Source organism: Sebastes umbrosus, chromosome 23 (assembly GCF_015220745.1).
Source record: "Sebastes umbrosus isolate fSebUmb1 chromosome 23, fSebUmb1.pri, whole genome shotgun sequence".
Lineage (NCBI taxonomy): Eukaryota > Metazoa > Chordata > Actinopteri > Perciformes > Sebastidae > Sebastes > Sebastes umbrosus.
In genome coordinates this window covers 15,053,143-15,076,237 of record NC_051291.1, presented here as the reverse complement: position 1 = coordinate 15,076,237, position 23,095 = coordinate 15,053,143, and the positions used below count along the sequence as shown (strand labels likewise).

At 40.6% G+C, this 23,095-nt stretch overlaps 1 long non-coding RNA gene across 1 annotated transcript in view; it reads left to right on the top strand.

The window, feature by feature from the left end:
- Nucleotides 1-23,095, top strand: part of LOC119482403 — a 92,757-nt gene that overhangs the window by 802 nt on the left and 68,860 nt on the right. Inside the window, exons 3-5 of the long non-coding RNA XR_005205420.1 lie at nt 766-832; nt 1,631-1,694; nt 1,910-1,988. This is a non-coding gene — a long non-coding RNA (uncharacterized LOC119482403). The remainder of the gene's footprint in view (nt 1-765; nt 833-1,630; nt 1,695-1,909; nt 1,989-23,095) is intronic.

The following is a 23,095-nucleotide window of genomic DNA, read 5'->3' as shown; positions in this document are numbered from 1 at the left end:
AAAAAAAACCAACAAGTGTACAAAAATAAATATAAATAAATAAATAAGTACACACAAATATACAAATAAAAGAAAATAATCATAGTGAGAAAAAAAAGATAAATAAATAAATATTTTATATATATTTTATTTATTTAAAAATAAGGCATTCTTAATACATTTTTTACAACTAGGCTACCATACAGCCAACCCACAACAACCTGGCCTGAATAGGACAACTATATGCTTGTATGGGGGCATTTGATAAAACAATATATGTCCTGATGTAAAAGACAATAATGAATCTTTAATTTTGTACTTGCCCATATTTCGACAAGTCTCATATAGCCTGTTTCACTAGCCTGAATATGAAAACTCAATGCTCATATGGGGCATTTAATAAAACAAAATATGTCCTGATGTAAAAGAAAAATATTGAATCTTTTTAAGTTTATAATTGCCGATATTTCTACAAGTCCCACATAGCCATCTTCCCAAGCCTGAATATTACAACTACATGGTTGTGTGGGACATTTCATAACAAAAATAAAGGTAAAATATCTTTGATCATGTAGTTTACATGTCCATTACAGCCTATAGCCTTCTGGCATGCAGTCGGCTTCACATAAATCCCTAGAAATTACAAATGGACTTTGCAGTCAAGCAAAACTCACATGAAGACTTCAGCATCAACTTTCCTGCCTGAGTTTGACAGATGTGTTACAGATACTCACATGAAAGTTGACCAGACTCTTTTAAGTGGTCTAATTTTCTCTTCTCTTATAGCTCAACGTGCTCGAGATCCAAATTGATCCAAACTACATGTGAAAGGGATGTCAAAGAAATCTGGAAGGTAAAAGTCTCTCAAACTCATTGCCGGTTAACTGCTAGTCTATACTGTATAATAACATTTAAACCTGCAGCAGGCAGAATGTTTTTGGCATCATTGGGTAAAAAATTCCATAATAACCTTCCAGCATATTGTAATTCAAGTGTTCTGAGAGAAAACTAGACTTCTGCACCTCCTCATGGCTCTATTATCTAGCCTGTGACGGGAGACTTTGGACAATCACAGGTCATTTCATTGAGATAGAGCGTTCCTATTGGCTGTTCATTCAACAGAGGCAGATGCCTATTTCTCACCTCAAATGTTTTCAGAAACATCTTATAGTGTACTGTTTAACTGTAAAATTATAAAGTTTGCTCTGGCTGCTGGGCAGTGCTTGGTATTTCCTCAACAGATCTCAACATGGCTGCCGGGGTCTCAAACTTTCTAATTTTACAGCTGAAATAGACATTACAGTAGCAGAATATTGATTCATATTTGATCAGCGCTGCCTAGTTTGACCGTTTGATCAAAGTTTGCGGGTGATTGACAGCCGGCTCTGAGACGGCAGCCTCCAGCTTGCCTCTGATTGTTTGTTTTTTCTACGGTCTGTGAACTCTTGCAGATGCCACAACGAGCACCGGAGGACATCGGAAGGACACCTGAGGACACCGGAGGACACAGAGGTACATGATTTTTGTTCAGTTTCATGCACTATTGTCAGGATATAGTGACCGTTTTATAAAAATAACTTTTTTTTAATCACATTTGCCCCATTTCTACCCACTGCTGCTTTAAGTGGCCTAATTTTCTCTTCTCTTATAGTTCGACGTGTTCGAGATCCAAAGAGGCTACTACACCTGAAAGGGATGTCAAAGAAATCTGGAAGGTAAAAGTTCCTCAATCTCATCTCAGTTAACTGCTACTCTATACTGTATAATAGCATTTAAAAGGTGGTGTGTCTTTTAGTATTCATGAAGGACTAAAATTACCCCTAACACATGCCATTTTGGTCTATAATGGTGGCGGTGGCAACACTTTAAGTTTAATGTTTGCTGGACTGCCCTGATACAATAAACCTCTCCCACTTTCTACTCCAAATAGATATAAAGTGAGATAGACAACTTTCGGTGATGCTACAAGGTGACTGTTCCATGGAAAATCTGACTGAAGGGATAGAAATGTAAGTTTCTGACAATTTTGTATCTTTCCTTTGAGTTGTATTCTTGCTGTAGTATAAACTTCACTCGAAGTTTGAATGCTTCAATGACACATCACAGATCCACAACTTGAAAACACACCTCAAGGGGGCAGCGTTGCATCACAAATCACACTTTTGACCTCAGCCTCTCAAGTTTGTTGTAACAGGAGATGGCAGTGAGGCATCATTGATGCGGCTCTCAGCAGGTGCCCTGGCTTGCATTCAAGATGATGGATGTTTTACATTAGTGTGTGGTGACAGCGGCTTATGTTTGTGTCTCACTAAATGTCAGCCAGTATCATATTCAAAATATCTGGCAGGAGAGACGCAGAGTGTGACTCCGCATTTACAGCTTTCCATACTGTGTAACTGACCTTCACACTGTCTCACTGTAATGCCTCTGTCTTTGCTTTCAACACCTACAGACACAATGCTATATCATCAGTACAGTGTCGGTGTCTCCTAATGCTACATGATTGACAAACTGTGGTCAGAAACAGATGGGTGTACTTTACACTGTTGCTTACAGAATCCTGTTGAGAGTTTACAGTGATTTGTTGAGTTGTTATGAGTTTTTCTTTGATATTTTGTTAGTCCTGCCTTTTATATTCTGCTTTCTGACTCTGGTGACCATTTAAGTCACTGGTTCCCAACTTGTGGGTCGCATGAGGCCTTATTGATTTTAAGGGGTGTAAGAAAACTTTAAAAAAAATATACAGTTGCCCTTTATCTTAGCGTTTCATTCATTTCTGTGAAGAAAACTAAATAAAATTATTGTTTTTAAAGTTTGGATTATTATGTAAGATACAGGATAAGGAAGGAAGGAAGACCTGAACACAAGTTATATTCACAGAGCCCTCCCTCTCTGCTAAACAGCCTCATCCTGCATTAGAAAAGTACGCAGATAAAACAACCAAGAGCTAATAGAGCAATGGCCAAGCATCAGGTAGAAGAAAACACAGAATTTGTCAAAAAAGAAGCTTATTAAGTATGTATGATTGTTAAGAATAGCAATACATAAAACAAATACATAACTTGTATTAAAAGTTCCTATAAGTAACTCTATCTGCTCAAAATGCATCCAAATCGCTCGTTTTACACTAACTTATTGCCGTTACTACGTTCACGATTTGAGTTAATTGTACAGTTTATCAGTTGTTCTTTACTGTTATTGTTATGCATTGACTATAATATGAAATATCCATAAAATGTGTCACATAGTCAGGGGTCATCAGTTTCCTCAATGATAGAAAAGCGGTCGCTTAAGGAAAAAGGTTGGGAACCACTGATTTAAGGACTAAATGCTTTGGTAACTATAGCTTGCATTCTCGTCTATAGATCACTGTAGTAAAGTTGTAGCTACTTAGAAGTTGCTGATCTTGCATGCATTTAATTTATTTCTCAAGGGCACTGCAGGGGAAAACCGTTTCTGTTAGGTAGGTGATGGTGTGACGTAGATGGAGTGAAAAACCTGGAGAGTGTTAATGAACCAAGGTCCTATTATTTGGTCCTATTCTGCTTTCTCCCCTCCGTGGGCTGTGGTTGGGTATAGATAAGGCTTACAGCCTGCGGGTCTGGAATCAATAATGGATGTAATTGGTGAGGTGGAAGTGAGGATAATTGAAGGTAATTGTGTGGACCGTCACAAGCCTTGGAGAGAGGTCAAGGCAAGAGTAGTAGTAGACGAAGAGAAGTAGAAGGTGGCGGGGATGGGGAAAATTATAGTCTTCCTATACCTATCTGTCTTTATGGTACCAACCTCGGTCTTGTGGTCTAACTGCAAGTAGACAGTAGACAATAGTTTAGGTAAAAAGATTTATCAACCTAAATCACAAGATGCAGCTCCAACAAAGTATCTATCTTCCCTTAAACCACATAAATTGATTGTATTTGCTCAAGTAAGGTTCTGGTGTTGCTTATGGTTACTTCTTCACCCCAAGGAAGCATAGAAGTAAATAATAAGCTAGATTTTTGCTTTTTCTGTCCCATTGGTATAAAGCAGCATGGACCAGCTTGGTTGGTAAACATGAGCATGTTGTGCACAGTTTACAGATGTCTCATTCCACGCTTTCTGAATTTTAAAGTTAGTTTTGAAGAGTTGCTGCCATGTGGAGGCTGCAGGTGTTGCCTTGTGCTACATTAATTTAAAAACTGGTCTTCAGATCTGTATCAAGTCTCTTGGGTTCCCAGTTAATCTTCAGTCCAATATAACTTCTTAATATCTTTCTTATGAGCTTCTGTCACTTTTTTTAAAACAGTTTTTGCATGCTAGAAAATCATGTGGCTTCTGTATTTACGCATGCCGGGAGTTATATTGTTGTTGCATAGTTTTGCTTAAGAGCACCTCAGCAGTGGTGCATAATGGGAGTGAGTAAGCGTTTTAATGCATTCTCTTCTTTGTCCAAATCATTTCAGCCAGACCGGATTGAAACAGGCAACTGTTTAAATCTCTAGCCACTAGGGTGCAACAGCTTAAAGTCGAAGTGTAGGTGTTAACAGCTACTGGCATACTCAGTGTTCATTTGGTAATGTGTACCTGCCTTAGATCAATTCAGTGATCAACCAACACAAAGAATACAGATGCAGTAAGTTCCCTTGATTATCAAGTCTTCCTGTCCCCAAGGTTGTTGGACTTTCGAGGGGTTCATGCGTTGGGTATAACAGGTGAAATATTCTCCATGACCAGCAGGGGGCACTGCAGTACCATGCATTGAACCAAAACCAAACCGCTGTAGAAACTTTACTGCTTCTCTGCAGAGTCATGCCCAACTGAATGATACGACACATTCATTCATATTTCACTCTGAGAAACATTCAGAGATTACTTCCATCTAATATCTTGGAGCAAAATTAATACAAGATCTATGCTATGTTATCTTTCTGTGGATTATATTGAATTTAGGGGTGTGCTTTGCAGTTGAATTCGGTTCCACTTGCAGAAAGTAAATTTGTTTTGTGTAAGTAGTGAATAAATGAAAAGGTGTAGCTAGTGTAACCTTGAAAGTACAAAAAACCATTGTGGTATTGTACACTGTATGAGAGTAACAACATTGCAGCCTCAGTACAGCTTTCTTTGACTTCACATTGCTCAGACTTTAATACCGATGAGGTTGTTTTTTATCGCTTCACTTAAAATTGGGTTACAAGCAGTCAAATTTGACCCTGACTAAAGGGCTGAGTGAACTCTGTAGAATTTGATGTCCTGTATGATTTTAGAGCCTGATCAACACTGTTTTTTTTTAAGGCTGACACCAAAGTTTGAAAAAATGCTGTCCCTCCAATAGAGTGCTGCAAGGATGATTTTTTAGGAAGTTAGAATCGCACAGGTTCCCTCGACAAAAAGCCAATGGGATTTTTCAATTGGATTTTGGATTATTGCAGAAAATAAGCTCTGTGGCAAACAAACTTTTATGATAAGTTTTGTTCTGTAAGATAATCTCCACAAATGAGCACCACTTTTATGATTTTTGAAAATGCAATTGCCAGAAGTAAAAAGCTAATGTTCAAGATTCAGGAGTTTTATTTGCCATTTGCACCTATAAGAACATTGGAATTCTGAGCAGTTTACACCAAGTCAGCTTTAAGAAAAGAAAAGAGGTAGAAAAGGCACAATGTAATTATAGTACAAAATAAGTAGCACATTCAACTCAACATAATAAATAAATAAATTATTAAAATATAAAACGCCCTCAGTGTAGTCAATAAATAAACTAAACTACCCTCTGCATAAGAAAGATACCCCAAGAATACAAATATACAGTATATATGCTCCATGACCATGTTAAAAGAACTTGTAGCTCTCATAAAAATATTTTTTCAAAATAAATAATTAATATATTTCAGACATTACACAGTGGAAGGCAGCATATTGCACAGCATTTCAGTCCATTCAGTTCAGTACTGTGTGTCAAAAATGGTATGGAGGTGAGGTGTGGGGTATTTGTGTCCCTCTTTAATGTCCTTTGCCACCAGTCTTATTGTAGCTGGGAAGAAGCTGTTGTGAAACCAGAGGTGCTCTGTGAGTGGAGATGCTCTCTGGTCTGTGGTGCCTCAGGTTGTGTCCCGATTCCCTCCACCTGAACAGAGAGTGAGCTGGGTGGTGCCTGTCCCTCAGGATGCTCTGTGCCCTCCTCCTGCAGTGCTGGGTGTATATGGTGTCCATGTTAAGCTATAAACGAACGACACCACGGTCGCATGACTTCATGTCAACACCACTAAGCTGTAAAGGTGGACTAGTGTTTGGCGTGATGACGTTTTGTAGTCTCATTTAGCCACTTTTTGAAGACACGTAAAGGCTTCAAAATTCACGAGTGGGATATTTACGGACATATTTTATGTCGTAGAACAAAACTTTAAAATCTCTGAAGCTTGTGTTAACCACAGACCTCATTTCAGGCATCTAACTATAAACCCATTGACTTCAAGACGAGGGAACTGGAAGTGCTAAAATGCAAACTCATTTCCGTGTTTTAAGACTCACTCCTGCACCACTCTATTATTAACTCAAATGTGTCCCAGTGATAGGTTACTTACCTGCTGCAGAGTTGCATAAACCAAAGTCGTGCTGTACAAACTATGTAGTGATGAAACTTTCTTAATTACCTCAAGTATTTTCCTTAGCATCGACTGTTTATGTCATTTCTTTTAACTTTTATTCCATTTTTGCATATGGGCCAGTATGTAGTCAATATGAGTAACTGTATATCGCAGTCTGGATGTTTTTTTTAGTCTTTAATAATTGTCATATAGCCTACAGAAAGAACATTTCTAAGAGAACACAAAGACTCATAGGTGAATGGGTGCAGTGGTTGGATTGGCAAACTAAAGCGTGAGAAATTTTTAGGTGTAATTGCCTTGATACAACATCAATCACCTGCTTTGATGTCGCAGCCAAAGGTTTCCAGGTGATCACACAACCTCACGGCTCTCCTGTCATTGGTTGGCTCAGAAGTAGCCGCTCCAGCATTCCTTGTAGATCCCGGTCCCTGGAGGATTTGGTGAAGGATGTTGTCAGTGATGAATGCTTTTTTGCAAGTTCTCCTGTTTATGTCTCGGTAACTTACATTGAGCTGGAAGGGAATATGAATAGATGGAGAACATTTAAAGTATCCAAACTCACATTAGAAACCAGTGAGTCACTTATTATTGATTCCATGTTTTAGCTCTAGTTTTCTGTGTTTACCTGCTGCAAGATACATGTTTCTTCATGTTTCATCCATTTGCTCTCTTACTCTCCTCCACTCTCCCTCTATCTTTTCTTGTTATTATCTGTCCTTTTCCTCTGTCAGTGGTATTTTTTTGAGAACAATAGTTCAAAACCGAGTAAATGCAAGAATTTGAAGGAGAGTGAGTTCGCCACTGTATATGAGTTGGGAAGAAAGGAGGGAGAGTAGTGTTTTCATTACAGATAATCAAGTCAAGGCTTTGCTTTTATTCTCCAAAGCACAGCCTGTTGTCAATAGAAACAGGAGTGTAGAGAGGATGATAATAAAGGGCAAGAAAAACGGGTTGAAAGGGAAAAAAACAAGCAGAAATTGTAAAGGGAAGACAGAATGAAACACCACATCAGTGAGCTGTCTCTCTATCAAGTGTCTGTCTCTTTTCCTCCTTCACGATCCCATGCCTAATTGAAAATGCAGTGTAGGTAATGAACCTGTTTATAGACTCATCATTACAATATTCAGCATAAGCACATGGTATTGTGGACATCCAGGCTGAGAGCCGTGGAGACGAGAATAGAAGACAATGAACCGCACGAAGGGGGACAATTGAGAATTACGGAAGGGAAAATATTGTTATGAATCTGCATACTTTGATGTAAAAAGATATGTCGCAGGTGTACTTTGATGTCTCTTCACACACGCTGATTGTTGTGACCAAGATAATTGGGCCCCTGTCGGCTTGTGTTGTGCCGTGAATGCTCGTTTAACACCTGCCAAACAGGGGAGTATAGCCTCGTAAAACCGAGCTCGCTGTTCAATCTTGCAAGCTCAGTTTTTTTTTACTGCAAGATTGAACATCATGAGCGAAGCAGAATTTGTGAGCTAGTGTTGCTTGGCTATGGCCAGCAAAGACACCTTGTAAAAGTAACTCCAGAAAGATGCATTTCAACCAGCGGGCAACCTCCGGGCCTGAAAAGTGAAGCCAATGCGGAAGTGGCTTAAACTTGCATTCATTCTAACAGCCAGCAGGGGGCGACTCCTCTGGTTGCAAAATGAAGTCTGATTGTATAGAAGTCTATGAGAAAATGAGCCGACTTCTCACTTGATTTATTAGTAAATCAGTAAAGATTGTAAACATGAGTTTATGGTCTCAATCGCTAGTTTCAAGTCTTCTTTAATACAGCATTTAGTAAATTATGGTCCCATTTAGAGTGAAATAGACCATAAAGCAGGGTATGTTTTAATGCTCACTTGCACTTCAGTTCATAAACTTTGTCTTTTCCCACCGCCATTTTCTGGCTAGTGCCCGATCAGTATTCGGTACTACACTTGTACATCTCTCAACAGGGCGAGAGCTGGCTTTCTCTTTAGCTACTTTCATCATCAGCTCTGGGAAAAAACAAGCCCAAAATGGAATTTGACTTGCCCCCTGGCAAGCGGGCAATCCTTATTGCTGAGCCCTGATTGTAGGTAGTTATTGTGTTGCCTGGCATCTCATCTGCATAACCCACAAGAGTCTCTTGAGCTTCAGCGGCTACGTCTTCAACCTAACCAGTAAGATTTCTTTCCCTCGCTGCAGGAGTCTGGTAAGCCTAGTTGAAATTCCATTTACGAAATAAATACCCAGCATGAAATTCTATTAGTTACAACTGTTCACTAACACCGTGACCTTAATTCTTGTCAAGCTGTAATATAAAACATGGTAATAGATTCACCTGTTTCAGCACATGGTTAAAAGCTCCGAAGAAGTGCATATTTTGATGCCAGTGACTCACTCTGTCACACTTACTGGCACAGTGTTTTCTCTTTGATTTAATGAGCGTCATTAAGTTTTGACTCAATACTCCTCTTAGTTTTGGGTGTGTTTTTTCCCCAATGCTTATTCAGAAACAGGGACTGCTCTTCTCATGCCGGGAGCTTGTAGAGTAGAACGTGATCATGTGTGTGGTCCACAGTAACGACTGGTCATCTTGTCATATCTCACTAGATGTGTTACAATGCAATTCAGCACTTTACTCCACCCTTACTTGACAGGACAACGTTTGCACATCCAAGTAGTCTTTCTTGTGTTTACAGTGTCTCCCAAAGCTATTTGTCCTTACAGTCAAATATGCTTCACACCACAACCAATGGCATTATCTCAGCCAAGATTCCCAGATGCTGATCCATTTGAAGCTGGAGGAAAAAGAGCTGACGGGAGGCGAAAAGTAACTCTGTTTTTAAAGGCCAGCCACTTTCACTGTGTGTGTATATATATGTGTGTGTGTGCTGTCCTTTCTCTAATTGACCAGCTGTGGCTACGTGTTCTGCCTCCTTAAAACCCCCATTGATCCCACCGCCGTTTCACAACAGGCCTTATTGCTTTGCTTGTACTCTCCGTTCCAGCCGTCCGTAACGCCTCTGAAGGGGGAGAGAAGGAAATGGTGGGGACTGTGATTGCAGAGCGAGGGAGAATAGAAGAATTTCAGTGAGAGAGGGAAGCAAGCGGAGGAGAGAGATGGATGGAGAAGAAAATATTGATGGAAGCAGAAAGTCAGCTTGGGAATAGATGATCAGGAAAGGCAAGATTGGTGTGTTTTGTCACTTTATGAAATCCTGTCCCCTATGAAAACAATTTATATTGCAGATTAAATGTGATTATATAGACCAAATCCCGCTTCAGGAACCTACCTGATACAGTGTGCAGGAATCAATAAATCGACACCAGCACAAATGAATTGCTAAAGATTTCCAATGATGAAAGCATCATGCAGAAAAATGTCCCACGGTTTGCTGTTATTAAAATGTAAATGTACCCACATTTCTTGAATGTCAAATGCAGTGACAGTAATATAGTCTAAGTGGAGCACATTAATGTGTTCTCATCTAAAATATGTAATTGCAGAGCCACCTGGGTGTCAAGTAGTCTGACGCGCATGCCACATATAACCTCGTGGTCTGGGTTTGAATATGGCCAACAACCTTTTGTCACCCTTCTCGCTCTCAAACTTCTTTGTGTCTTTTATAAAAGGAAAAATCTTTAAAAAATAAAATAGTAATTGGCTTTAGCTGTGGGCTAAGGTCACTGAATGTGGTGCTTTCAAACTTGGCTGGCTTTGAATGCAAGCTCAAGCACATTTTCAAGCGGAGAAAACTTGGAGAAAGTCTTGGTTAACAGAATTTTACAGTCGATGCAAAGATGGAACCCTGCCAAACATCCCACACCCCTGAGTTCCTCTTGCCCTCTAATATTATACGAACCTTGACCTTTCTTCCTCCAGGACTCTTCCTCAGGGTTGTGGGCCAGAATCAAGGCCATTAAACCTGGCTTAATAAGCTGCTGAGGCCCCCTATGCCCACCCCCACAGGTCCATGAGAGGTCTGAAGGTCCAGAGTCAGCAAAGTCAGAGTGTGGTCCTGTCAGCAACCTTCAGAGATGGTTTGCAGTGTGTCTCCGTAGCATCTTTATCTTCATCATGATACTCCCTGATACATGCGGTTTCCTATTGATGTGTAGCAATATACTTGAAACATGTTTCTTATTTGAAAACTGGCCTATTTGCCTCTTATTCTCACTAGTATTTTGTAGCAATAGCCATTGATATGTGTAGACAGCACAGGGATTTGAAGGAAATTATACATTGGGCATGTTGAATGTGTTATAATATTGCAGCTGAAGAACCACTAATATAATACAAGCATGTTGGTCACTGACTGCAGACGTATCAACACTTCCGACTCCTCTGGGATTTTAGCTTCTCTGATGAGACATTATCTTTCTCATCTCTGTTTGCACAGCAGAGGGCATATTTTGCACATAGGCCCTGTTCAGACCTGGTATTAACATGCGTCATCAGGGATCGGATCACAAGTGGCCAGCTCTAAGTACGGGTGTGAGCGCAGTCAAGACGCATTGAGGAAGCATTGAGATCCGATCACTCAGACCACATTTCAGAGGTGGCCTGGGCCACATATGGCCACATTCTTTTAGCAGTGTGTACGTGAATGTGTCCCGAGCCACATTGAAGGACCGCCTACTCAACTGATATCTCGCTGGGATCCGCGGGTTCTCTGCGCTCCTCAGGTGATTAGACAGACAGATGCGAGCGCTTGTCTGCCTCGCAGCACGGAAGCGGACTCTGTGCTCTACTGTATTCTGTCGGTACAACTGTATTTTATTAAAATATATCTTATCTATAGGCTACATGTCTACAGATTATCAGACTAGGCATGCAAAGTGCATTATTATCATACTGTTGGAAACCTGCTAGCTCTCTCTCCTCCCCGGCTCTCTGAAGCTCTGTACCCCGCTGTTGCCTGGCAAAGGCAGCGGTGCCGGCAGCAACGGAGGTCTCCAGGGACCGGTACAATTACCTTTTATTTTGATGTTAATATAATGTACCCAAATTCACGAATATGTAGGATATTACTACTGACATTCATATAATATTACGTCACAACGTCTGCTGTATTAGCCATGTGATTACTGCTTGTTTATTTGCATATAGAGCGGGGGAAGTGAGATCCGATCACAAGTAGTCACTTAAGACTCATGTGGAGGCGCATTCTAAAGCCAGGTGTGAACTGACATACTTAAAGCTGTCCACTTTGTGCTCGGATCACTCAGGACGCATGTTAATGCCAGGTCTGAACAGGGCCATAGTCCTTATCTGAGTCTGCATCACTTTTCGGATATCGAAACACTTCAGTGTAATTGATGTTTGACCTTTTTGTGCCAATAACATTGGAGTTTGGGATGACTATACCAGTCATGGCACGTCATGTTTTGTGTATGCCAGCATTGGCAGCATTGTACAACCCGGAGCCTAATTGGCTGGATTATAAACCAGCCAACTCCTTACTGTATCATCATTATTGAGAAAGTTTTTTATTGTGATGTTGCTCAGAGATGGTTTCAACCCCCAGTCCTACCTGTAATGGGAGTGTAGAGGAATAAGAATATTGTTTGGTCTGTATGCTTTGGTGCAGACTATCTTAGGGTTTGTTAATGTGTTGTGCATAAGTGTGTGAGAATGTGTCTCATTAGCTTGTGTAGTGTGACTACAACACCTTAAAAATGACTGGGCTGAGAGTATAGCTTTCTGTTGTGAAATAGATTGTGTATTACTGTGTTGCAAAAATACACTTATAGTGTACATTTCTCAGCCTCTCGTGTTTATAGATGTGCTTGAATACATGGTTATATATGCATTTGTAGAAATTGTGTGCCATTTGTATAGCTTCCTGCATTCATGGAGCCTTCCACTTACAGCTATATTGTGTGGCTTGATACTTCACTCATTCTCTTTTTTACTTTAGATTCACGCTTTGTGTCTGAATAAAATCCATTATACACTGTGAATGCTACCTGTCACCTGTGTTCTGAAAGCACTTGATCAAAATTAGCAATGCAGATGATAAAAAACTCTTCATGTTTAGTGCTGGAGTTTTGTTCTACAGTGTCTTACTCTTGCGAGTCAATGCATTTTTAATGTGGACTTATTTTCAGCTGAATAATTTAGTGCATGGTCAGCAGCAGGGGTGATCCAGAATCTATCTGATGGGCAGAAAGAGCACAGGAGGTATATCCTGCGCAGGAAGTTTGAATGGACATGAAATTGCACATTGTAGCACTATGCATACCATGCATGAGTCGATACAGAGTCATTTTTTAGTTGTCTTACCATGTAGCAAAAGCTGTGTTAGTATAATGGGCAGTTTATCTATTTATTTAAATTATTTTATGGGATTACTTTAACATTGTGTGTCATGTTACAAGTTTTGGTCTAAATAACAACTACTTCAGTCTAAATACTAATTCGTTACTTAGTCAGGTCCCTCCAATTCTGATGTCTGGGAAAAAAAGTTTTCATACCTACTGAATACAATATATATCAGTGTCAGAAGTTTGTCTAAATTACCCAGTTCTAAATAGCTATTTTGGCAATGTCTTCAACATTATTGCCTAACTGACAACGCATTAATTGTTAAAGGAACAGTGTGTAACATTTAGGGGGATCTATTGGCAGAAATGGAATATAATATTAATACTTTAATTGATAAAGTATGTTTTCTTTAGTGTATAATCACCTGAAAATAAGAATCGTTGTTTTCGTTACCTTAGAATGAGCGGTTTATATGTACAAATGGACTCGCAAATGCAAAATCTGATCCGAGATCTGCAAAAACTCTTGCGTGACTCGCTGCTCGACAACCTATCCTATAGCCTTAACTATTCAAGATCAATACCTAACCATAACAATCTCATGAGAGTTTCCCCAGTTTGCTGGTTCCCTTCTAGACATACCCATACAGAGCGGGTCCTTTTCTCAGAGCCGACCGTCATGTTTCTACAGTAGCTCAGAACGAGCAAACCAAACACTGGCTCTAGATAGGGCCATTTGCATTTTCACGTCAGCCACCGTAATTCTCCTACATGCTTAGCACATGGGAGACGTTTAAGTTGGTCGCAATCTGCAACCTCACCGCTAGATGCTGCCAGATCCTACACACTGCACCTTTACTCTTTGTTACAGCATAATGGCAATGCAGTCAATTGGAGTTATCTAATAGGGGATTCTGGGATAGAAATGCTTAAATACCTGCACTCACAACTGATTCATCTGGTTTGTGTCTTATCTTCTGATGTATGCTGTGGCATAGTGGTGCTGTCAGTAGGCTTTGGCCCTATTAAAGGGATGTAGGGAGAGTAACACAGCAAAACCAGTAAAACATTTTCAATATATCTCTGTGATTTAGGACTACATCAGAGGGATGGGATGGGAGGGATGAGAATATTTACTCAAGGGTTATTGTGATTATTAGGTAACAATATATAGGCACACATTCAGCTTAATCTTGTGTTACCTTGTGTCTAAATCTCACAAGATATATGAAAGAGAGTTAGAGAGTAGACCTGTTAAAGAATTCAACACAGTTATTGCAGCGGTGAAGTGGTTGATTGGTGTGATGCTTCACCTAAATACAAAACATAATGTCTGCATTATGTTTTTTTAAGGCAATAATTGCATGTGCAGCTACAATGTACAAATTGTGTGGGCTGGTTTATTTTCTCTCACCCAGCCCCACCCGCCCCCCCTTTCCCAGCACACAGCCAGGACTGTATTCATTTGTTTTATTGCATTAGAGCATTATGTAAATATGTACATTTCCAGTCTCTGGAGGGAGCGTGCACCGATGGGGCTGAATAGAGCATCCAAAGAGGGCAATTTAACAGCCAGCGATGAATGCCCGGTAACATATGTCAGCTTGTCACACACACAAGTGGACATCAGCATCATCATGCAGGAGAGCGAGTAGACCCATCTGCGCCAGGGGTAGACCCGGGCATCCGGGGGGCTCCGTCTCTTTCATTTACCACGGCCGGGTGCTGAGTATGAACGCAAGGTTTGTGAATGGCCTGTTATTAATGAGGCCTCATTCGGCGCGAGCAGACACCCAGGGCTGCTGCTTAGTGGCGTGCCCTCAGCCAACGTGAATAACAAAAGGCAGAGTGGGATCATTAGGCCCCCGGACGCCCGAGGGGTCCGCCACTTTAATCACGTTTGCGTAATGAATGCAGCTGCTGTGAATCACTGCTTATTCATAATGTCTCCGAAATGCAGTTGTAATGTGGTATTAATGCTGCTGCTGCACCGCCAGAGGTGGTGTGTGTCTGTGTGTGTGTGTAATTGGAGAAATTGAGATGGTGTCAGTTTTTATTACTCATGGACAGTGGCCCCTGTGTTGGTTGGATACTGTGACAATGTTATGACAAGGCCTGAGGTCATGTTAGATTGATCATCACCGTGGGATTTCCTCATGAGTATGAGACATGAAAATTCACATAACTCCTCAACATCTGTGATAGTAAAATCTTCGGATAGGCTGCAGTGATATGTTAGCATGTAGGCTCACAAAATAAGATGTAAGTTACTTCTAGATGTGCCTGTATATTCCTACTATTAGTTTTGGGCTTGAATCTTTCTTCGCAATCTTGTGAGTGATTTTCAACTCGCTTATTCACAGAGTCATTTCTTCACAACGTTTCAGTCCCCCATGCCTTCTGCTGAGAGGGCAGAAGTGTGTTTGAATGAATCTTGTCACTTGAAAGTGTGATGAATTGTCCAGGACACCAACAGAGTGTTTTGATTTTGCTTAGGTTTACTAAAAAATTGAATGTTTGCGCCTGAGAATACCATCCCTTTTCTTCTTTCGGCCACCGTGCCACCCTCGGGGCTGTGTACCTGCCACCAAACACCTCATGTCAAATGCTAAGACTTGTATCCTAATACATAGTTTGCTTTCATGTAACCTTCCTAAAGCCTGTGTGATCAGGTGCCAAATGAGTGACCTTTTTCCCATTTGTCTTCCTCAGAGGGGGCTGTGCCAGCTCCAAGCATTTTCCCCAGCTGCTGGGCTTACTAAAAGCGCCACTGGAAAACAGCATGTCACTCTCTCATCTTTTTGATGCTCTCACTACGCCTTTGTACTAGTCGAAGCGACAGGGGGCGTCTCTACATGCCAACAAGTCTCGAATAATCTAAATTAAAATGGCTAATCTTGTTATTAGGCCAGCCCTGTTGGGCCACGTGCACTTCAACGCATCTGTCTCTCAGCCTCTCCTTTTCTTTCTCTTTATGGCTATCAGTGGAGCCAAATGGTGCCAAAGGGATTTGGAGCAATTGTGTGCTGCCCTTGAAAAATGTACATTAGTTTTTCGAGTATAGTGTTGATCACTGTCTCCTTTGAGGCAGTTGTAAATCTGCTCTCTGTCCGTGCCAAGGCATCTGCCTTCTCACTATTGCAAGTTAGGATTAATCCCCAGAAGGAGGCTCAGTCTTAAATAAATCTGAATTCTGTTTGAGTCCTCAAGTACATCTGGACTGTCTAAAGATCCCACCTTTTGTAAACCCCAGGTCTGTTTCATGCAGACACAGGATGAAGTGTAAAGACGCCGGCTGCATTTATATTTAGATTTCTGTCCATTTGCATATGCATAGGATGAATCATTGTTGTCAATTTAATGAAGGGGGAAAACTCCCTCACAGGCAAATACCACAAAAAGAGACCATTTTGATGGCAGACATGCCTTCATGATCAGCTTTAATAGGCTATTTTACTGGGGAGCCGCATTGAAGTGGAGCGCATTAAGAAACAGCTTAAAGTGGCTCATAAACTGCTCGGATCCTCAAATGCTCACTGTCATCATCATCATCTCAGACAGACAAAAAGCATTCCATTTTGAGTATTTTCTGCCCCCATTGTCTCCCCTCCCCTCTGCCCACCCTCCACACAGTCATTTTAGATTTCTGAGGGCAGTTGTGATGCTGATCTGGTTAGTGTATTAACAGATATGAATGTTTTTTTTGGTCTTGGTTTGCTTTAAAGAAAGGTGCCTTTGGGAATCTAGCCGACTCTGTGGTGGTCTGTGTATAGTAGACTCTGACCAGCGAGACGCATTCTTAGTGTGTCCTTATTAGGGGTGGGGGAAAAAATCGATTCACCTATGCATCACGATTCTTTTTTTTTTTTTTACAATTTTGAAATGTATTCTTTAATGCCAGAATCGATATATTTCTTTAACTTGAGGCTACACGGAGGTAGAAGGAAGTTACCGCTTTTATCGTTATAGTCAGAGTAATGTGACGTCATATCTGTTACGTCAACCAAAACAAACCACAGCTGGCTGCAGTGAGCCGAAACCAAAAAGTAGGAAACGGCGGAGGTTCCACGTGGATAAGACCTGCACCCTCACATGTTAAATCCAAAGTGGTAAACAGTACACATACAGTAAAGTATGGAAACACTTTGGGTTTCACACATTACTGGGAAAAGCAGAGCTAGACATCACGGCTAAAGCTGCATGCTTACTCTCTCATGGACAGGAAAAGTTAACTTCTCAAACCTGAAAAATGGCTGACGTTTAACAAGCCTGTAGCTAAATATTGGACAAAGCATAGCTGCAACAACCTGATAGAAGCAACACTTTTCTATGCCAATTCACTTTATCGCTCCCTGCTTTCCACTGAATGCAAATTCAACAACCATCTTTTCAGTCTGCCTCTATATGCAGAGACATTTCTGTTTCTGCCGTCCTCAACAATCTGTCCTCAGCTTATTTAGAAGCAATGCGAGTAACAAATAATGAAGCATTACCATTTGCCAGGTCAGAGGTGGGAGAAAGCTGAGACGTGGCTCCTTGGCTGCACTAGTGGAGCAGATTTACTTTTACAAGAGTGAAAAGACCATGGGAGTGGAAGGGGAGCAACGAGGGTCTTCAACTGAGGCTGATTAAGTATCTTGATACCATGGACCCAGACCCTGAGTAAAGCCTCCATCCATCCTGTTGAAAATGACATTCATTAGAGAGTGAATGCGAAGAAGTTATTTTTTTAATGGCAATATTTCATTTACAAAATAAATTGTATCAGCAGAGATATTCTTTTCCTTGGTGCATATATTCTGCTTAATATGAGCTCCATATCACCATACTTTGACTGTGACAGGATAGCACTGTTGCACACACTTAGCCTGGCTTCAGGCCTGTGAATCGCTGCCCACATCTCAGACTTTTGCAGTGATTCAACATTTTTTAAATAAATAATGAAGTGATATGAAGTATCAATTCCAGTCTAATTATCAGGACAGAAGACACAAGGTAATGAACATAAAGCCTGTTCCAGTTATGATTCAGATTTCAGGACACATTTATTGTATAAAAGTGGCAAACTGTTACTAATGTTAATGTTTATAGCTGATTCAATGAGTTCTATGATCAATGCTTTGCTACTGCTGGTGAGTGATGCCAGCAGTTTATGTGCCAGTTAGTGTGATTCAGGTCTGATAGAGCAGTCTGATTTTTATGGCAATTATTTGAATTAATGTTTTTTAATGATTTGTCAGAGAAGGTCACCAACACATGAATGGCAGGCAATTCACTGGAGTGCATAGAGTATGTTGCTGTGCCCTTTGATGTTGTGCAGCTGATTTAATTTGACTGATAATAAACCCTGTATTGAGGCACACAGGTGTGTTTTTGCACAAGGCTTCTGATATGACTCTTTTTTTTTTTAAAGGCAAACTGCGTGAATTTCATATAGGCTACCAGTATTAAAGGTTGGTGTGTTCTCCACTGTATGTTGGCCAACAGCCTCTGTGTTCTCAATGTGTGGTTGATAGCAACCTCACTTCTCATATCCACCTCTGAGAGATGGACACTGCAGAGGTGAAGTTTCATTAAAGATTAAAGAAGCTGTGCGTTTCTGTGTGTATGTCCCTCACTTATCTGTAGTTGTGTGAAAGCAGACTTTTCACATGTTTATATTGCTGAAAAATGGAATGATTCCTATTTATTATATGGTTAAAACTTGGGTAGGCAACTTTGGAGAAACCAGCAAGAGTAAGCTAAATTTTGAAAGTATCCAACAGAAAGAAAAAAAATCCCAGCCCCCCTCTAAAGCCACTAAAACACATGAATGTGCAGCTGACTACTGCTGAAGGACGAGTCCACGAAAGAGTAGGGAACCGATCAAGCCGATGCAAAAAATTCGGAAAACTTGACGGTACTTGTTTTTCTACAGTACCGATCAGGGCTCGAGACTAACAGCGTCCCATCGCCTTAGGGACGATAGAAAATTTCCCTGATAATGACACATTATGTACAACAAATCTGTGTGCAAATAGGCAGGAGGAAAGCTAGTAACGTTAGCTGTTAACAGAGGTTACATTGAGTTACAGTATGATGTGTTCAAACTCTATTGAGTAAAAATTAATATTGGACAAAGGTAAATTATAACGTTATCATGATTGTGGTCGTTCAAAAATCAAATTAAAAAATCAAATTTAGTTTTTGGCAAGAGCCACTTTAGGCGGCTCATCAGGTATTAATAATAAATTCACAAAAAAATATTATTATTAATTTTGTATCTTTGGGGAAAGCTTTATGATTTTCTTTAAGAGATACATTATTGTTAGTTTGGGCCTGGCAGTACCTCGTTTATACTGTAGCGTTAGAGCATCTATGAAAAGACAAAGAGGAAACAATAACAGAAACAGTAAGCCTTGGGAAATATAATTAATTTTGTGCCTCAGGAATTAGCAGAGTGTGCACAACCAAGTGTTTATAAATCTGAACAAATGGGACAATTTTAGTTGAAGCAGTTTCACATATTATGCCATCAAACATTTTGGTCATTAGGTGGGTGTCTGATCTGGGTTTATTTTCTGTAAGGAATTACCATACAGATAGCCAAACCAGTTTTCTCTAATAAAAACAATGCATAATTTGAAGGAAAATGGTGCACTTACCATTAACTTTTATAGAGAAATGACGGTTAGATGATGAAAATATTTCAAGTATGATTTTTTTACAAAACAGTTGACATTTCAGCCAGACTCTCTTTTTTTATCAATCATTATAGTATGCCTACTTTTATGAAAGTTGTGAGCTGCGGAGTTTAAAAAGTCAATCTTATAATGTCTGACTCATTTGCATTTTATAGATGCCACATTTTCATTTACACACTGCGCTTAGTCTCCACAGGGCTGTGAGTGAGATAGCGACATCAGGCTTGCTTCAAAGATGGTAGTGTGCAAGTGTGGCTATACCTGAATGAGAAAATGCAAGTTTATAATATGTTCATAAAACTCCATGACTCTCCAGGTTAAACAAATACATGACATTATAAAGGTCTTAATGTGGTTATCAACAGTTACGGATCACCTTTGTGTGCCAGGTAAAATGTTAATTCTGTCCATATGTGCGGTGATACGCAGCATGTGCAAAGGAAATGATGAGCAGACAGAGGCAATTATACATTATTCAATATTTCCCTCTAAAAATAGACCTTACCATCTGCTGGGCCCTTGGAATGAATCCCCATGTACAGTGTTTTGTAGATAAATATCATCAGCCAGGAAAAGGTGCTTTGTTCATTTTCTAATCCAACTGTTGTTAATTGGTAACTAAATGAGACTTGACCTTTGTTTAAACCCATGTGTTAGTACAGTACCTGCATGCATGCCGGTGTACGTGTCTATGAGTGGGAGTGAGCAAGAAAGTGAATGAGACGTGAGAAAATGAATGATGCCAAGGTATAGAAGAGGCTGAGATGAGGAGAAATGGAGGGAGAGGGCAACTTTTCACTTGGCCCCCATCCAGCCCGCATATCAACTGTCTGTTGAGCTTTTTCAAAGGCAATTTATTTTTAGATATTTCAAAAACTCATTTGAAGGTGATTTTCGCTCTACGGCTGCAGCCCTCGCCTTCAGCCTCCTCCCTCTGCGCCAGTCTTGCCCCCCTCTCGTGTGGCACCCGATGTGTCGCAGAGCCCATTCCTTGGCAGTCAGCACAGTTTTGATTTAATTCTGAGGGCCATCTGTAATCCCCTGCAGGACACAGAGGCCTGTAGCCCCACACACCGCTCCTCTCTATCTCACTCTCTATCTGCCTTTCTTTCCTCTACTCTCTCTGGACCCTATACCTTTTCTTTCCTCGTCACCATCAGCAGCCCTGCAACCACCCACCCGGCTCTGTCGCCCCACTATGGGACTGTCAACACATCTTATTCATGCAAGGATAATGGTGATGCCTTCAAATGAAACTCGTGAGCTTGTGTTTACGACATGGGAAGTCGTGTACACAATACGCTTGGCATTCAAGTGGTTAAGTTGTGAGAACAACCGCTGCTAAGCAACGGCAATATTAACGTCACTGTCGGCGTTTAGAAGCCACAGAGGATAACAATTTAGCAAGTAGGTAACATAATGCAGGACATGCAAAGGCATAATGACAGAAGAAAAAGACGAGACCTTTGGGAATATCAACATTTTCCTCAGACATATTATACAATTACGAAGAAAAACAATATACGACTAAAATTACAATATATTCACTTATAGTACTGAAAAATGAGCTTCCATGGCCTCCGCCATTTCTGACAACGTCAACAAACACGTCACAACTTGTAGTAAAGTATGGAAATACTTTGGGTTTCACACATTGCCAGGAAAAGCAGAGCTAGACATGGCTAAACTTACTTACTTACTTAGTCCTTGTTGCGCCTGGTGGCACATAGGGCAAGGACTAAGGATCTCCACTCATCTCTGTTGTTTGCTTTCTTCTCAATGCTGTTCCAGCTGTATCCTCTCGTCTTCATCTCTCCTTCGATGGTTCGCTTGCAGGTTGTTTTGGGCCTCCCTCTTTTGCGTTTTCCCTCTGGTGTCCAATGCAATGCCACTTTTGTCATGTCATCAGACGGTTTCCTTAATACATGTCCAAGCCATCTCCATCTTCTTCTTATCAATAGTGTATCCATGTCTAAGCACCCTGTCGTTTTGTGTAGTTCATGGTTTGTAATCTTCGTAGGCCAGAATATCCTCATGATCTTTCTGAGGCGGGTATTGCAAAAGCAGACATGGCTAAAGCTGCATGCTAACTCTGTCATGGACAGGAAACGTTAAGGTATTGCGGTAAAGTGCGGTCAAGCCAACCGTCACTCGCATCTCTGTGGTTAAATCAGCCGACGCTAGAACCGTAGTGCACCCACATACTGACATTTATGTTAAATGCATTCAAAATGCCTGACAATGACTGATATATTTGACTTCAGCACATCTCTGACTACATACATGCTGAAAATCAAACATTTTTACTCTATTAATTTAGATATTTTCCAAAGTAAAAGAAGTATTAGAAGTGTATGATTCAACTTTTTCCCATGGCCTAGTGTTAAAAAAGTTAATAAAAATCGCAATAAATTGTAATATCACAATACTTAAAAAGCACAATACATATCAAAACAGCATCCAAGTATGGTGACAGTATTGAATCTGGAGGTATATTGTCCCAGCCCTAGTTTTAAATCAAACAACATTATTCAAACAAACAGTGCCTATAAACTGAGAGTCTTGCACTTGACTTGCCACAGAAAATGGAACATAGATTTCACAAATTTCTTCTACAGCCTTTGGAGCGCTTGTACCCTCTTGAACGGATTGCACAATTTAAGTCTGTGATTTTCAGTGTTTAGAGTGGACATCTGGACGGAGCCGCTACCTCTCTTCCTGTTTGCTGTGCACCCTCCAACCAATTGCAATATTGTTGATACGAGTAAAGATGCTGTCCATAAACTACTCCTATAGAACTACACCTTTGTGATCATCTACCCGTGACGTTTCATAACTAATGTGTCATCTTTCTGCCTTCTTGCACAGCTGGTTGTACCTTTTGGTGACAGTGTTGAAATAGGAGTTCACGGTGCTTGAAACATAAATGTAAGTGTTCTGAACTCACACAGAAGTTTAGAAAGCACATATCTGCTACAGAAAAGTTACACTATAGCTTGGTGGAAATATCTTTCCTGGACATTGCTCTTCACAGGCTGATTGGAACTTACCCTATGAGTGTCTGGCAGTCGGGGTAGAGCAGTTTGGCGGTCGGTTGACTCTGTAAGCTCTGGTCAGAGATAAGCACCTGGCTGGAGAGCTTTTCCATTTCCTCCCAAAGCACCCAATCAAGTAGTGGCTGCAACTCAGCACTAAAGAGACCTAAATACTCCTCGCTCTTCCTGTCTCCCTCTCCCCCGTGGAAGTCTTTTTGACTTCTCTGTCTTTCCAGTTCTTTCGATATCTCTTCAAACTCTTTCTCAGAATATCTCTCGCTTTGTCTAACTCTTGCCCCAAAGAGCTCCAGATAGCTTTATTCCATCCAGTGTCTTTTTTTTGGAGGTTGTCACTATCAAATATTTCTCCAACTTTCCAGTACCTTTTAGTGGTCAGGAAATATCGAGTTTATGACAAGGGAGACCAATTTAATCCCACTTGTGGAGATTGTGGATATCTGCCCAGCTTTGGCTGACTGTTGCGGTGGTAGCTAGGGGTAGTGACACCGCTGTGTCCGTTAATTAGAACGATCAAGAGGCCACAGTGCTTGTAATCCTTCATACC